The sequence below is a fragment of the Phascolarctos cinereus genome, unplaced genomic scaffold (genome assembly GCF_003287225.1).
Source record: "Phascolarctos cinereus isolate Bilbo 61053 unplaced genomic scaffold, phaCin_HiC Scaffold_2;HRSCAF=192, whole genome shotgun sequence".
In the NCBI taxonomy this organism is placed as follows: Eukaryota; Metazoa; Chordata; class Mammalia; order Diprotodontia; family Phascolarctidae; genus Phascolarctos; species Phascolarctos cinereus.
The window spans coordinates 271,392,181-271,407,149 of NW_027555625.1; the positions used below are offsets into that span (position 1 = coordinate 271,392,181).

General features: G+C 38.5%; 1 long non-coding RNA gene across 2 annotated transcripts; it reads right to left on the reverse strand.

Annotated features, from left to right (window-relative positions):
* Nucleotides 1–1,137: 1,137 nt before the first annotated feature.
* On the reverse strand, nucleotides 1,138–14,079 carry LOC110193654 (uncharacterized). Of its 2 annotated transcripts, XR_013484740.1 has the most exons (4): nucleotides 9,969–14,079; nucleotides 3,729–3,858; nucleotides 2,044–2,210; nucleotides 1,138–1,455 (listed from the first exon to the last, which is right to left on the reverse strand). It is a non-coding gene; the product is annotated as an uncharacterized LOC110193654 (long non-coding RNA). The 2 variants fall into 2 exon arrangements; XR_013484739.1 differs by lacking the exon at nucleotides 9,969–14,079 and having other exon boundaries at nucleotides 3,729–5,132.
* Between the last annotated feature and the right edge of the window lie 890 nt (nucleotides 14,080–14,969).

The window sequence follows — 14,969 nt, forward strand, 5'->3', positions numbered from 1 at the left end:
ATGTTCTTTCCTCTCTCCCTTACTCAAGCATGTAGGATGAAATTCTGACAAGTTCATTCATTCTAATTTGTATCTACATGTTAATAAGAGTTAAGTCTTAAGTTAAAGGAAACAGTCTCTAATGGTGAACAATCAGATAACAGTGAGCATCCAGGAAGTATGTTTTGGGGGTAGTGGGATGCTATAATCAATGAAATCACACCAAGTAAGTGTGTCTCTTATACATACTTATAAAGGCCATCCCTACGTGACAGTTAATATAGGTTATAGCAGATCTTTAAAATAAGAACTCCAAGCTTGGTGGCCCACTCATTATCATAATAACTTGTATTTATTTCTATGGCATTGTAAAGTTTACAAAGTACTTTCCTTACAACAGCTTTGTCAATAAAACAGATACAAAGGAAAAGAAGCCCTGGTACCCTGTGCATAAAGAAATGTGAGTTTTTAAAGGTCATTGAGCAAACTGGCTAGAGGCAAGTTGCATGTGTCCAATGAGAGTAATAATAAAATCGAAGAACCTTCCCAGTGGAAGGGATCTCAGGGGTCCCACAGTTCAATATTCTAGACGGAATACTTCGACAGCATTCTTGACAATCATTATAAATCCTTCCCTTGAAGACCTTCACTGAAAAACACACTCCCTTCTGAGGCAATCCACTCAACTTTTGGGCTTTGCTCTTATCTCACCACACACACACACACACACACACACACACACACACACACACACACACACACACACATACACACACACACTCTGTTACCCTTTTTCCTCCTCCCATCCCTCCAAGCCTCCTTGTGCTCATGTCCACCCAAGGGTGTGCTAGAGCCAGCTTCACTGATTGTCAAATGTTCTGTGTGAGCACTTATACCTCAGAAAGAGGCAAACTCTACAAGTCAGGGCTTAGTTGATTACTTTGTTCATTGTCTAGACTTAAGAAAGTGATAGAGAAAATGTCAATTATGCAGCTTAAACTTACAGTGTATTTTCTCCCCTGAGAGAGCTGGTTGTTAAACATTTACCAGCATATCACCAGTTGCACCCCATGTGCCTTAGTGTGTCTCTCTCCTCTTCTTTCCTTCTTACTGCATTCTTATGGTAAAAAGGAATGAATGCTGAGTTTAAAGGCAGAGTCAATGATAAGAAGTATTTATTAAGCCCTTGTTATATGCCAAGCACTGAGTGCTGAAAAGTGGGGGATGGGGAATTTGGGGAAGGAGGGACAGACAAAGGCAGTCACAGGGGAATGATAGAATCCAGAGTCCAGCCTGTAGAGGAATGAGACATGGCTGGCCTGGAGGCCCTTCTTAAATGGAAGTCCTGGGAGGAGCCATGCAATCAGAAGCAGCAGTCGCAGGGGCAGAGGGTACTTCCAATGTGTGAAACACAGGGCTGCAGCGAGACTTTGGGATGAAGAGCTGGGGCATAGTAGAGGAAGTCTGCAGTGCAGCCTAGAGAGGGAAGACAAGACACAGGCTTTAATCCCAGCTCTGCTACTTACTCTGTGTGTGGTTTTAGGAAAGCACATCTAGCACCAACTCCCTGGGTTGTTGTGGGGACCAAATGGGATCACGTATGTAAAGAACATTGTAATGATTAAAGTGGCACATAAATGTCAGTGAATACTATTAGTGTCATTATAGTAATGAATGTCACAAGGGCCAGGATACGTGGGCTCACATCAACAGGCCTCCGTCATGAAGATCTCTCTCTAAAATTTCTCAGGATTGTATTCCCTCCCAGCCGAGGTTTACACTTGATGACTAGAATTTTTTAAAATTTCTTCCCCTCTCCCCCCACTTAATAGTATTTTTTCCCAACTACATGTAAAGATAGTTTTCAACATTCACTTTTATAAGATTTTGAGTTACAAATTTTTCTCCCTCATTCCTCCCCTCCCCAAGACAGCAAGCAATATGATATAGGTTATACATGTACAATCATATTAAATATATTTCCACATTAGTCATGTTGTAAAAGAAGAATCAGGAAAAAAGGGGAAAACCATGAGAAGCAAAAAAAAAGTGAAAATAGTATACTTCAATTGCATGCAGACTCCACAATTCTTTCTCTGGATGTGGACAGCATTTTCCATCATGAGTCTTTTGGAATTGTCTTGCATCATTGTATTGCTGAGAAGAGCTAAGTCTATCATAGTTGATCATTGCACAGTGACAACTTTAGAATTTGGTTCTTGTCTAAGTTTCTACAAAAAATGGAAAACAGACTTCAGCCCTCAAGCAAGCACTCGGGATAAAAACATATTCAACATAGGCCAGGTTTGTTTAACCCAATGAAAAACACAAAGGACTGACACCTGAGCCCATAAACAGACATGATCATTATCCTCCCCTCTCCATTAGGTCTTCACCTACAAGTTAGCTACGAAGAGGTAATACATTCCGGACCTGGTGGGCCAGCTGTGCAAAGACATAGATGAAGGAGAGAAAATAGATCTTGGGCAACAGCTAGCAAGCACATCTGACCACCGTGAAGAGTAATATGTGAAACAGTAGGTGGGAGACATACTAGAGAGGGTTTTCAATGCCAAGCCAAGGCACACAAGAGAAAAGCACTCAGGCCCAACAGGGAGGCAATTTCACTCCCCTAAACATGTACAATCCATATAGCTTATACCACCAGTGCTGAAAGGCTTGTAGACTCTACCCCACTGTGCCTCTTTCCCTTTCTGCTCAATTCCTCCATTTTCATGGAACTTGGTGCTGATATAGAAGCTCCCCAGCTTCATCTTTTCCATCTGGCACTGGTTCCTCAATGACTATGGTTACCCTGGAGAGATCACATGGTTTCCTGGAGGGGCCTTACAGGTGCCTAGTCCTCTATCCAGTGACCCTACCTACAACCATCTCTCTTTCTCCTCCTTCCTCCAGCCCTCCACAACTTTCGAGTCTCTGGAGTCTATATGTAGGTCTCTTTTAAATACCAAGCGAAGAAGTTAGCTCGGGGGTATGTGTATGGGTGTGTGTGTGTGTGTGTGTGTGTGTGTGTGTGTGTGTAGGAGGAGGAGGAATGAATCTTCAATCAACCAACATCATTACTGTGGTGTAAACATGACAAGTATCCAAGAAGCAAGTTCACCCATTGTCAAGGACATAAGCACATACTGTCAATGTAAGAACAATGGCTTCATCAGTGAAGTAACAAGGACTAGGGGAATTTACGTTTTGTCAAAGAATTGCCTCAATCCAGACAATTTCACACTTTATTTTGCAAGGTTACAGAGAGTGTGCAGGTTCCATACATGGAGCCATGATTACAGTAAAGGGAGAAATTCTGAATGCTGTGGATAAGTCACTTCCCTTTCCAGGAATGTACACATATATGACGAGGTTGACCCACACATTGCCAGAGCTAGTTCAGCATTTGAGAGGCTCTGGAAAAAAAGCGTGGGAGAGAAGTGTTAGGTGGCATACCAAACTGAAGGCCCACAGAGCTGCTGTGCTGACCTCATTGTTGTATGCCTGCAAAACCTGGTCAGCTTTACCAGTGCCATCCCAGAAAACTGAACCACTTCCATTTGAATTGCCTTAGGAAGATTCTGAAGATTTTTTGAGAAGATAAGGTACCAGACACTGAGGTTCTCTCGAGTTGAACTGCCAAGCACTCAAACTCTACAGCAGAGATCACAACACCAACGGGCTGACCATGTTGTTTGAATGCCAAAAATATATTTACTTAAAAGACTATTTTACAGAGAACTCACACGAGACAAATGTTCACATGGAGGTCAGAAGAAGTGTTACAAGGATGCTCTCAAGGTCTCCCTGAAGAACTTTGGTGATTGATGATGAGAAAGGGGAGACACTGGTACAAGACCATCCAGCTTGGAGTGCCTGCATCAGAGAAGACACAGCAGAATTGTAGGCACAGCAGAATTGAAGTAGCACAAAGGAACAGGAGATGCATAAATCCAGAGCCATCTCCATCCCAACTGTTCAAACAGACTACTTGTGCCTGATCTGTGGTAGAGCTTCCAAGCTCATATCAGACTGATCAGCCAGCCAAACACACTGCACGTTGACTCCAACATCATGATGTCGTTTTTGTCTTCTCTGAGTATGAGGGATGGACAACAATGGTATCAGCAGCAAGGACGATAGTGCTGTATTTGGAGCTGCCAGATCTGATCTCCCATCCCAGCTTTGCTACTCACTAACTAGGTGACTTTAGGCAAGTTGGGACCTCTGGTATTTCATCTGTGAAATGATAGGGGTTGGACTAGATGATCACAGAGGTCTAAATTCTAGCTCTAAAAATCAGTCTTATGATCCATATAAGGTTTCCAAAAAGTCCTAGTGGAGTTTTAAGCTATAATAGCTTAATTCTATTACCTTTAACCCTAGAAGGGATACGCGTGGACTACATTAACTGTAATGTGAGAATAATAATCTCTGCCTATCTCACAGGGCTGCTGTGGGGATTAAATGAGACCAGAGATGTGGAATGGTCTAGGGTTCTGTTTGGACTCCTACCATCTCCATGCCTGAAATTATGATTGCTACTCCTACTTTTTTTGAGTTCATCTTAAGCATAATAGATTTTGCTCCAGTCCCTAATTTTAACTCTGTGTGAAACTTTGTTTCAAATGCGTTTTCTTGTAAACAACATACTGTTAGATTCTGCTAATTCATTCTACTACCTTCTTCCATTTCATGGATAAATTAATGGCTATGATTGTTAATTGTTTATTTCCCCTCATCCCTGTTCTCTTGTATTTTTTCCCTTTCTTTCCCATCCACTCTTCTCTTCACAAAAAAGGTGGTAAAAGAGGAGTCTGCTTAACACTAGTGATCTATACTTGAAGTGATTCACTTCTGTTGTTTCCTTTCTTTTCTCCCCTTTGGCCTTTCCCCACATATGTTTTCTACTCTTTTCTTTTATCTTCCCTTTCACTGTCCACCCCTCTAATGTTTGAGTTTGTTTTGTTTATGATTATTCGTTCACTCATCTTCCTTTAAATCATCATTTCTCCTCTCCCCTTTTCCTGTTTCCCTGTTAAGACTAATTCTTTTTGTATATGTGAATACATGTGCGTGAGCACATGTCCAGTTCAGATGAAAGTGAGGTTCATGGGATACCTCATTCCCCCCAACCCCTTCCTCTATGTTTATATACTCTTCCTCATATATATATATATATATATATATATATATATATATACACATATATTTGCTTTTTGGTGAGGCAATCAGGGTTAAGTGACTTGCCCAGGGTCACACAGCTAGTAAGTGTCAAGTATCTGAGGCCACATTTGAACTCTGGTCCTCCTGACTCCAAGGCTGGAGCTCTATCCACTGCACCACCTAGTTACTCCTTCATATACTCTTATTACGTGAGATAGTAATCCTCTTCCTTCCTCCTTTCCTCCTAATATATTCCTCTGTTCTTCCCATTTTCTTCTTCCCCTAAGACTATCACAACAGAACTACCTCCCAGGCCCTTCTCTTGTCTTATTTAACTTTCTCCATCACTCTTGAAGACATCTGAGTTCTTAGAGAACCTTTGTCTTTTATTCCCCTATTACAACATAACAGTTACTCAAATGTAGTCACTTCCAATCGATCAAATGTGTTTTCTGTGTTACTGTTCTGTCTTTCAACATCTTCATTTAATTAATTCTGCTCAATTCTGGTCTTTTCATTAGAAATGCTTGGAAGTATTTTATTTAATCAAGGGCCCACTTTTCCCTGTAGAATTTTATTTAGTTTTGCCAGATAAGTAATTCTTGGTTGTTAGCATTTATCTTTTGCCTTCTGCAATATGGCATTCCAGGCTATCCTATTCTTTGAAATGGCAGCTGCCAAGACTTCTATTGTCTAACTTGCCCTAAACTCGGGAAACGGTGGGAGGATTGATAAAGAAACCATAGACTGAATTATCTCCTACATACCTGGAATGGATGCCTTCCCCCGTCTCGTTCCATTAAAATCCTTTCCACGCAGCACCTGATTTGTATCTCTATTCCATCCTTATAGAATTCTATTGTGTAGTATGGTCATTGGTTTCCCAGTGTCAGTTCTCCAACTATAGTGCCAGTTTCTTGAAGTCAGAGACTTCATTTTACTTACCTCTGTATTGTCTTCAGCACCCAATCTGGCACGGAGCAGGTATGTAATAATGTGTTTGTTGGATTGTGGAGGATGTGAAAAAAATCAAACAGCTTACTGTACAGTTTTATCTGCCCATGTCTCCTCCCCACCAAAAAAACAGAATCTTGTGTGTATAACTATTCCCCATCCCACCCCAACTTCCACTTCAGAATTGTTGGGACCTCAGTGGCCATCCATGACCTCAAGACCACACCTGAAGGAGAACTGCCACAACAATACCCCTAATAAGTGGTTATCCAGCATCTCCTTAAAGACCTGTGGAATCATTAAGCAGTTTTTCCTAAATGTGTCTTTCTTCAACTTTCGCCCATTTCTCCTGGTTCTGCCCTTTGGGATCAAGCAAAAGAAGTCTAATTAATCTTTCTTCTCCATGATACTCCTTCAAATACTTAAAGATAGTCACCCTGTCTACTTCCTACCCCTACCCCTATCCCCAGCCCTCTCTAACCTAAAGACTAAACATCTCCTGTTCATTCAAGCAATGCTTACAGGATCTCAATGCCCTTCATGATCCTCGATGCCCTCTTCTGGATATTCTCCAGTTTATAAATGTCCTTCATCAACTGAGGTTCCCAGGAATGAACAAATTACTCTAGAGTGGACACTATCATCTCCTCGTTATTGGGAATAATGTCTCACTTCATGTAGCCCCAGATCTAATTAGCATTTTTTGGCTTCCATGTCACTCCCTTGACTCACACTGATTTGCTGAATCACTGAATCCCCAAGTCTATTCCAAACAAACTGTCATCTAACCATGACTCCCCATGTTATATTTACTTTTTAACCCAAATATAAGATTTCACATTCATCCATATTAAATGTCATCTTGCCAGATTTAGCCCCTTGTTTTAGCCTGTCAAGAGCTTTTTTTTGATCCTGTCATCTAATGTCTTAGGTATCCCACAAAGCATTGGGTCATCAAGGAATTCTATTGGATGCCTCTCTTTTTCCTTTCCTTCATGGATTATCTCAGATGTCACCTCTTCTTGTGAAGTCTTTGTATCATCTCCAGTGCCTAGCACTGAAACACAGTGGGTACCTAACAAATGTTTGAATTGAATAAAGGATATGAAAGACTTTGAATAATACAAATTGCAGGTATTGTACATTGCTCTGTATCCTTCCTCCCACCAATATGCAGTATCTTAATAACAACTGCTAACATTCATATAGTCTTTCAGAAGTTATAAAACATTTTCTTATCTATTATTTACTTGCACAAAGTCCTGCTCCAATAGCATCTTACAATATGGAGCCCATCCTAGGTTCTCAAAGGCTATGCCAGCAGAATACAATTTCTTAAAGAATCTTCTAAGCTAGAGGGACTCTGAATAAAGTCCCTACAGCAGGATATGTTTGCTGTCTGAAAACCAGCCTAGCCTATAGAGACATCACCAATAGACTGGGCACTTAATGATGAATTCTTTGGTCACTACAGCACATGAAGCATAAAAAAAAAATCCAAAATGCTCCTTTGTCCTATGTAGATATCCTTCTACTTCTGTAGTGATGGCAGAAGGGGCAAAAGGTACTAAAAATAAGTTTTTAAGTTGTCTATCAACATTAATAGTGACTAGTAAATGTGAAATAATTTTCCAAGGATAAAAGAATGAGCTCACTATTGAAAAAGCTGTCATGTCAATTTTCATATTCTCTTTGCAAATTAAATCTGGAAACAAAAAGAAGTTGCACCTAATGGGAAGAAGAATTCACAGGTTCTCCTTAAGGAGGCAGATAACAGCACGGATGGAGTTGGTTTTGTTTTACATCCAAAGGCAATAACAATAGAAAAAAAAATTCATGGGATAATTGGGCCATGTTGCATTGCAATGCTCATGATGAGTATTTGCAAAAAGACCAGTGCAAAGATAATTTCAGCTTAATAAGCCAACATCTGCTGCAGATGATGAGGAAGTAGAGAAATTTTTTAAAGAACTCAATAAAATGTTCTGAATCAAATCAACATATATTTTAATACTCAGTGAATTAAAATCAAATGTGGGTATAAGGGAGAATGGCACAAAAAAAATACATGGGAAAATATCAAGATCAGGAATTAGAAATGAAAGAAGCTAAAGGTTTGAAGACTACATAGACGCCTCATACCTTCTTCAAAAAGAGAGTTGGAATACAGACCTGATGAGCATCAATCCAACAACCAAAAATTAAATTTTTTTTTAAAAAAAGATAATATCCAAAGAGATAGGAAATGACTGGTTACCAGTAGTGGAGTTATTTCCAAATTAGCTGTCTGTATAGTCAGATAAGTCAGACCATTGACTTGTTAGAGCAAAGACTGAAATCAATACCAACCAGCAGAATAAAAATGAGAATTTATGGCATGCAATTAAGAAAACTCCAACCTGACCTATTTAAGCAAGCTGTTGAAGTAACAGGAAAGTATTTTAAAAAAAAAACTGAATGTTATGTAATTATAGTGACCAAAATAATGCATTTGCTGTCAGATGCAGTTAAGTGTTGACTGATTTTGCTTAACTGTTTTATTACAAAGGAAGGCTCACTAAATGGTGCTGGAAGTGAGGAAAGGTACATAATCTCTTAATTGCCAAATGTGATGGTTTTTTCTTAGTCCTATCATTTCTATGGTGTTTTTCTTTGATCCACTCATTATTTAGGATTTCATTAAGTCTCCACCTGAGTCTGTTTTTCATTCATGCTTCCTGAATAGATTACTATTTTTATTGCTTTACGGTCTGTAAAGGATGCATTTGCTATTTAAGCATTTTGACATTTATTTTCTATATCTCTAATACATGGCCAGCTTTTTTAAAAATTCCATGTCGTACTGAGAAATACATGTATACTTTAGCAGTTCCATTTAAAAGATGCCAAAAGTGTTTTAGCTCTAGTTTTTCCAGCAATTTGTTCAATTTGGTATTTTCCTTTTTGTTTGTCTTTCAGTTAGAGCTATCCAAAACTGAGAGAGAAATCATTAAAATCTTCTGCCATTATGTTTTCTTGTAATTTAGTTAATTTTTCCTTTATGATTTTAAATGATAAAGCATTTGGAGCATGTAAGTTTAATATTGATATTGGTTGTCTGTCTATGATTCCTTTCAGCATAATGAAGTTCTTTGTTTATCTCTTTTTTGTGTTATGAATTTTTGTTTTAGCTTTGACTAATAACATAATTGCAACTTTTAGTTTTTTTTTTACTTACTTGATACAGCCCCTCATTTTATTTTTAGCTTTTCATTTTTATTCTGTGTATGTCTTTGTTATAGCAAGGATAGAAGTATTACCCTACGGTAGGTATCTTCCTATGTCACTGTGCAATTCATTATTATAATTTGCCCTCACCCATAGCAATTTTTTTTCCTATTTACCATGAAATCTCTCTGGGTCTATGTTCTCCCATTCTTTTGGATGTCAGTTGCCCCCAGGAGCTCTGATTCTCCTTCTCCTGAGGCAGTACAAATGTTTTTTCTAAGTACCAAATCCCTGCAGATTATTTCTATTATGAGGTCCCCATCTTCCATTGTAGAATACATCTCTCCCACAATGGGAGCTTCCATCGGTGGGACCCCTTCCCCAAACTGAAATGAAAGTTCACCATTTTGCCCCTGTTTCAATCCTTCCCTTTGCCCTCTCAACCATCTCCTATGAGATGTCTTCTTCCTAAAAACCTACACGATTTATTTTCCCTTCAGTGTTAAGCTATGACATAATCAGAGTACAACACATATTTCCTTCTATCTTCTTCATAATTTCTTGCCTTTCATACACTTTTCCATTTTGCAGTTTAGTACCACACACACACACACACACACACACACACACACACACACACACACAACCCATTGACTCACCTGTAAGCAGAGTAAGCAGTTGTGAAGTTTAATACATGATGTTTCAGGACCATTCTTCCACCATCATTTCTTCTGTTTGACTTCTACTTTCACCCTTGTCTTCTTCTGTATTTTTAGAAAGAATCTGTGGTGCCCTCTTCTTTTTGATACTTTTTTTCTTTTTCTTTTGTTACCTGTGCCTTCCTTGGTTACTGTAGTTGTCTGCATTTCTTATTTTTCTGTTGTGTAGGGTATTTACGAAGTAAGTAATCTGCTCAGGTTTGGTTTTCTTTGTTGGAATGCTTCAAATGCCTCTTTTTAAAACTGAATTTCTTTTATCATTAATGATTGGGTTCAAGTTTCATGTCACTCTGTGATGTATCTTGAGCTCTTTTACTCTTTGGAGTATATTATTCCATTCACTCTTGCAGTTTCTGTTGAGGGCAGAATAATCTTGCTTTTATTTAAATTTCTTTTCTTTCATAATTTTAAGGTCTTTCTCCTAGGTTGCTGCTGAATTTGTTGTTTGTCACTAGAATCATAAATTTAACCTATATGTGTCTTGCAGCATAGTGTTTTTTCTAGAGGGCATCTGTGGATTCTTTCAATTGACATTTTGTTTTCTATTTTCAAAAGCTCTAAGCAGTTTTCTTGTATTATTTCTTATATTATGGTGCTCACATTTTTTGACTTATGTTCTTCTGAAAGACCTATAATTCTTAAGTTATCTGTATGCATCTTATCTTGTAGATCTATATATTTTGCTTGTTATTTCTTTTTGCTTCTCTTCTTCAAGATTGTCCTTTCCTTCTTTGTATTTGGATTTCCAGTCAGTTTTTCTTTCTTTTATTTCTTTGGTGAGGTTTGCCACTGTAGATTCAAGTTCTTTCTTTTCTGCCAGTTATTTATTCATTCACTTATTCATTCATTCATTTAGTTTTAGTTTTCAACATTCACTTTTATAAGATTTTGAGTTCCAAATTTTTCCTCTTCTCTTTCTCCTCCCCTTCCCCAAGATGGTATGTAATCTGATATAGGCCATATGTGTACAATCATATTAAATACATTTCCATCTTAGTCATCTTATGAAAGAAGAATCAGAACAAAAAGGAAAAACCACAAGAAAGAAAAACAAATAAAAAAGAGAAAACAGAATGCTTAGATCTGGATTCAGACTCCATAGTTCTTTCTCTGGATGTGGATAGCATTTTCCATCATAGTCTTTTGGAATTGTCTTAGATCATTGTATTGCTGAGAACGGATAAGTCTATCAAAGTTGGTCATCCCACAATGTTGTTGTTACTGTGTACAATGTCCTCCTGGTTCTTCTGCCAATTATTTCTGCTATGCAGGGCTATAAATTCCACTTTCACAATCCTTATTTCTCTCCTAACCCATGTGGGAATATTCTGCTTTAGTCCCATGTTTTCGAGGAAATCCATAGAGTTTTCTCTCTTATCCAGTATTGATTCACTTACGTATCGCAATGTTAATTCATGAACACCTGAACTGATTTAGATGACCTGGAGACCAAATTCCTTTCTGTTATTAATATCTTCCATGTTGGCTTATCTGCTTATATTCAAGGTCTCTAATTGAGTTTTCTTCCTCCCGATATCTTCAATAATTTTGGTCTGTTTTTCTTTTATATTTTCTTTTGATAGAAATTTCCCTTTGGGCTATACTTCAAAGCTATCCCAGCTTCTTCCCACACTGGTGAATTGACATTTCATCAGCCTTGGTCTCTGCCCCAAGTGACTTCTGGGGGGATACAAGAGGACACAGCTGGATACCAGTCCCCTTTTATTCAGGGCTGGTGGAGCTACACACCTGATGGCATCCTGTGCCCACTCTCTCTGCTCCTGTTTGATGGCTGAGCTCTGCTGAAGCACAGAGCACTGCTGACCCAGCCAGAGCAAGCAGGATTTTAGCTTTTAGAGGCAGAGGGTGGGGACAGAATTGAGCTCTGTTACACGCCTATAGGTTGACTTAACAGCCCTGCCAGAGCATAGTGGCTCTCTTGCACTGGAACAAGTCAAGACAAGGGGGTACTGAATGAGCTGGATGTGACACTGTTGACTATCCTGTCCACCTGAATATTCTTTCCTCATTGGGTTTTTGTAGTACTCCTGGTTCTCCTCCTATCTGTCTGACCACTCCTCAGCTACCTCTGCTGGATCATAATCCATATCATGCCTTCTAACTACAGGTGTTCCCCAAAAGTCTGCCCTTGGCCCCCTTTCTTCTCTTCTTTATGCTCTTTCATCTCTGTCTCTCACTGAAATCATCAGCTCCCACGGGCTTAATTATCATTGCTAGGCAGATGACTCCATTACCCACTTTCTGCTCTGAGCTTCAGTTCTGCATCACCAACTGCCTATTGGTCATCTCACATTAGATGTCCTAGAAATATCTTTAATTCAACATGCTCAAAACTGAACTCATTATCTTTCCCCAAAACCCTTCTCTCTACCTGACATTCCTGTTTCTATTGAAAGGACTACCATTCTTCTAGTTTCCCAGATTTATAACATTGACACTATCCTCTACTTTTCACCTTTCCTCACTCCACAAACCCAATCAGTTGTGAAATTTAGACATTTCTACTTTCATAATATCCTTTTCATCTGATGATGTCATTCTACTACACAATTAATCAATTAATAATCAATCAATAAACAGGTATTAAGCACCTACTATGTGCTAGGCACTATGCTAAGCATTAGGGGTACAAAAGGAGGTAAAAGACAGTCCCTGAACTCAAGGAGCCCACAATCTAAATGGGGTAGACAACGTGTGTGTGTATATACACAAATAAGCTATATACAGAATAAATAGGAAATAACAGAGAGAAGGTACTAGAATTAAGAGGAATTGGGAAAAGCTTCCTATAAAAGCTACTACCTTAGTTAAGGCCCTCATCACTTCAGACTTAGGTTGTTGGGCTTTTTTTTTTAACTAAATTTCTTTTTTTTCAATTAAACATTTATTTCCTCTATTCCCTTCCCACTTAAAAAAACTCCTAACAAATGTTCATACAGTCAAATAAAAGAAATACCCACATCATGAATGTCCAAAAACATGTCTCATTCTGCAGACTTAGCCCATCACTTCTCTGTCAGAAAGTAGGCATCATTCTTCATCATCAGTCCTCTAGAATCATAATTGTTTGTTTTGGTAGTGTTTTTGTTATAGTATAAAATATTTTCCTGGTTTTGTTCATTTTTACTCTGCATCAGTTCATACAAGTCTACCTAAGTTTCTCTGAAACTATCTATTTCATCATTTTTTTATAGCCCATTAGGCTTCTGTTCCATTTACATACCATAATTTGTTTAGCCATTTCCCAATTGAGAGAAACCACCTTGGTTTCCAATTCTTTGCTGCCATTAAAAAAAAAAAGGTACTATAAACATTTTTGTACATGTGAGTCATTTTCCTCTTTCTTTGGGGGGGGATAGGGAGAGAGGGAACAAACATTTATTTGATTAAGCCCTACTATGTGCCAGGTACTGTGCTATTGCAGTATATACTAGGTCAAAGAGTATTTATTCATAATTTAGTATCTTTAGGCACATAGTTCCACCTTGCTTTCCAGAACAACTAGGTCAATTTACAGATTCACCAATAATATATTACTGTGCCTATTTTCCATAGCCCCTCTAACACCTGTCATTTTCTAGTTTTGTCTACTTTGTCAATCTGATGGTTGTGAGGTACAACCTCAGAGCTGCTTTATTCATATTTCTCTCTAATTACTAGTGATTTTGAGCATTTTTTTTCCAAATGGCAATTCTGAGATTGGATTTCTTCCTTGAGAACTGCCTTTACGTATTCTCTGGCTATTTAATCAATTGAGCAATGGCTCTTATTCTTATAAATTTGGATCAGTTTCTTTAACTGTCTTGGAAATGAGATCTTCAGAGAAACCTGCTGCAAAGATTTTTCCCCAGTAACATGTTTCCCTTCTCATTTTAACTTCATTAGTTTGGTTTGTACAAAATCCTCTTAATTTGTAAAGACAATTGTCCACTTTATCTTCTGCGATCCTTTCTTTTTTTTTAAATATAAATTTATTTATTTTTAGTTTTCAACTTTCATTTCCACAAGTTTTTGAGTTCCAAATTTCTCACCCCTCCCCCCACCCCAAGATGGCATGCATTCTGAATACCCCTTCCCCTGGTCTGCCTTCTCTTCTATCTCTCCCCCCTCCCTTCTCTTATCCCCTTCCCCTTCTATTTTCCTGTAGAGCAGGATAGACTGCTGTACCCTATTTCCTGTATTTCTTATTTCCCAGTTGCATGTGAAAACATTTTTTTTAAAACATGTATTTTTAAAACTTTGAGTTCCAAATTTTCTCCCTTCCTCCCTCCCCACCCACCCTCATTGAAAAGGCAAGCAACTCAATATAGGTTGTACATGTGCGGTTATGCAAAACACTTCCATAGTAGACATGTTGTGAAAAACTAACTCTATTTCCCTTAATCCTATCCTGCCCTCCCATTTATTCTATTCTTTCTTTTGACCCTGTCCCTCCTCAGAAGTATTTGCTTCTGATTACCCCTTTCCCAATCTGCCCTCCTCTCTATCATCCCCTGCTCTCTTGTCCCCTTCTCCCCTATTTTCCTGTAGGGTAAGACAGATTTCCATACCCAATTGAATGTGTATGTTATTCTCTCCTTAAGCCAAATCCTATGAGAATAAGATTCCTCATTCCCTCTCACCTTCCCCTGTTTCCCCTCCACTGTGAAGACTTTTCTTTTTTTTGTGAGATAATTTACCCCATTCTACCTCTCCCTTTCTTCTCCAGTATCATCCTCTCTCATCCCTTAATTTTATTCTCCAGATATGACCCCTTAATCTTCAACTTACTCTGTGCCCTCTATCTATCTATCTATACATACATACATATAATTTCTTTCCTTCAACTACCCTAATACTGACAAAGGTGTCACAAGTTACAAATATCATCTTTCCATGCAGGAATGTAAATAGTTCAATTTTAATAAGTCTCTTATGATT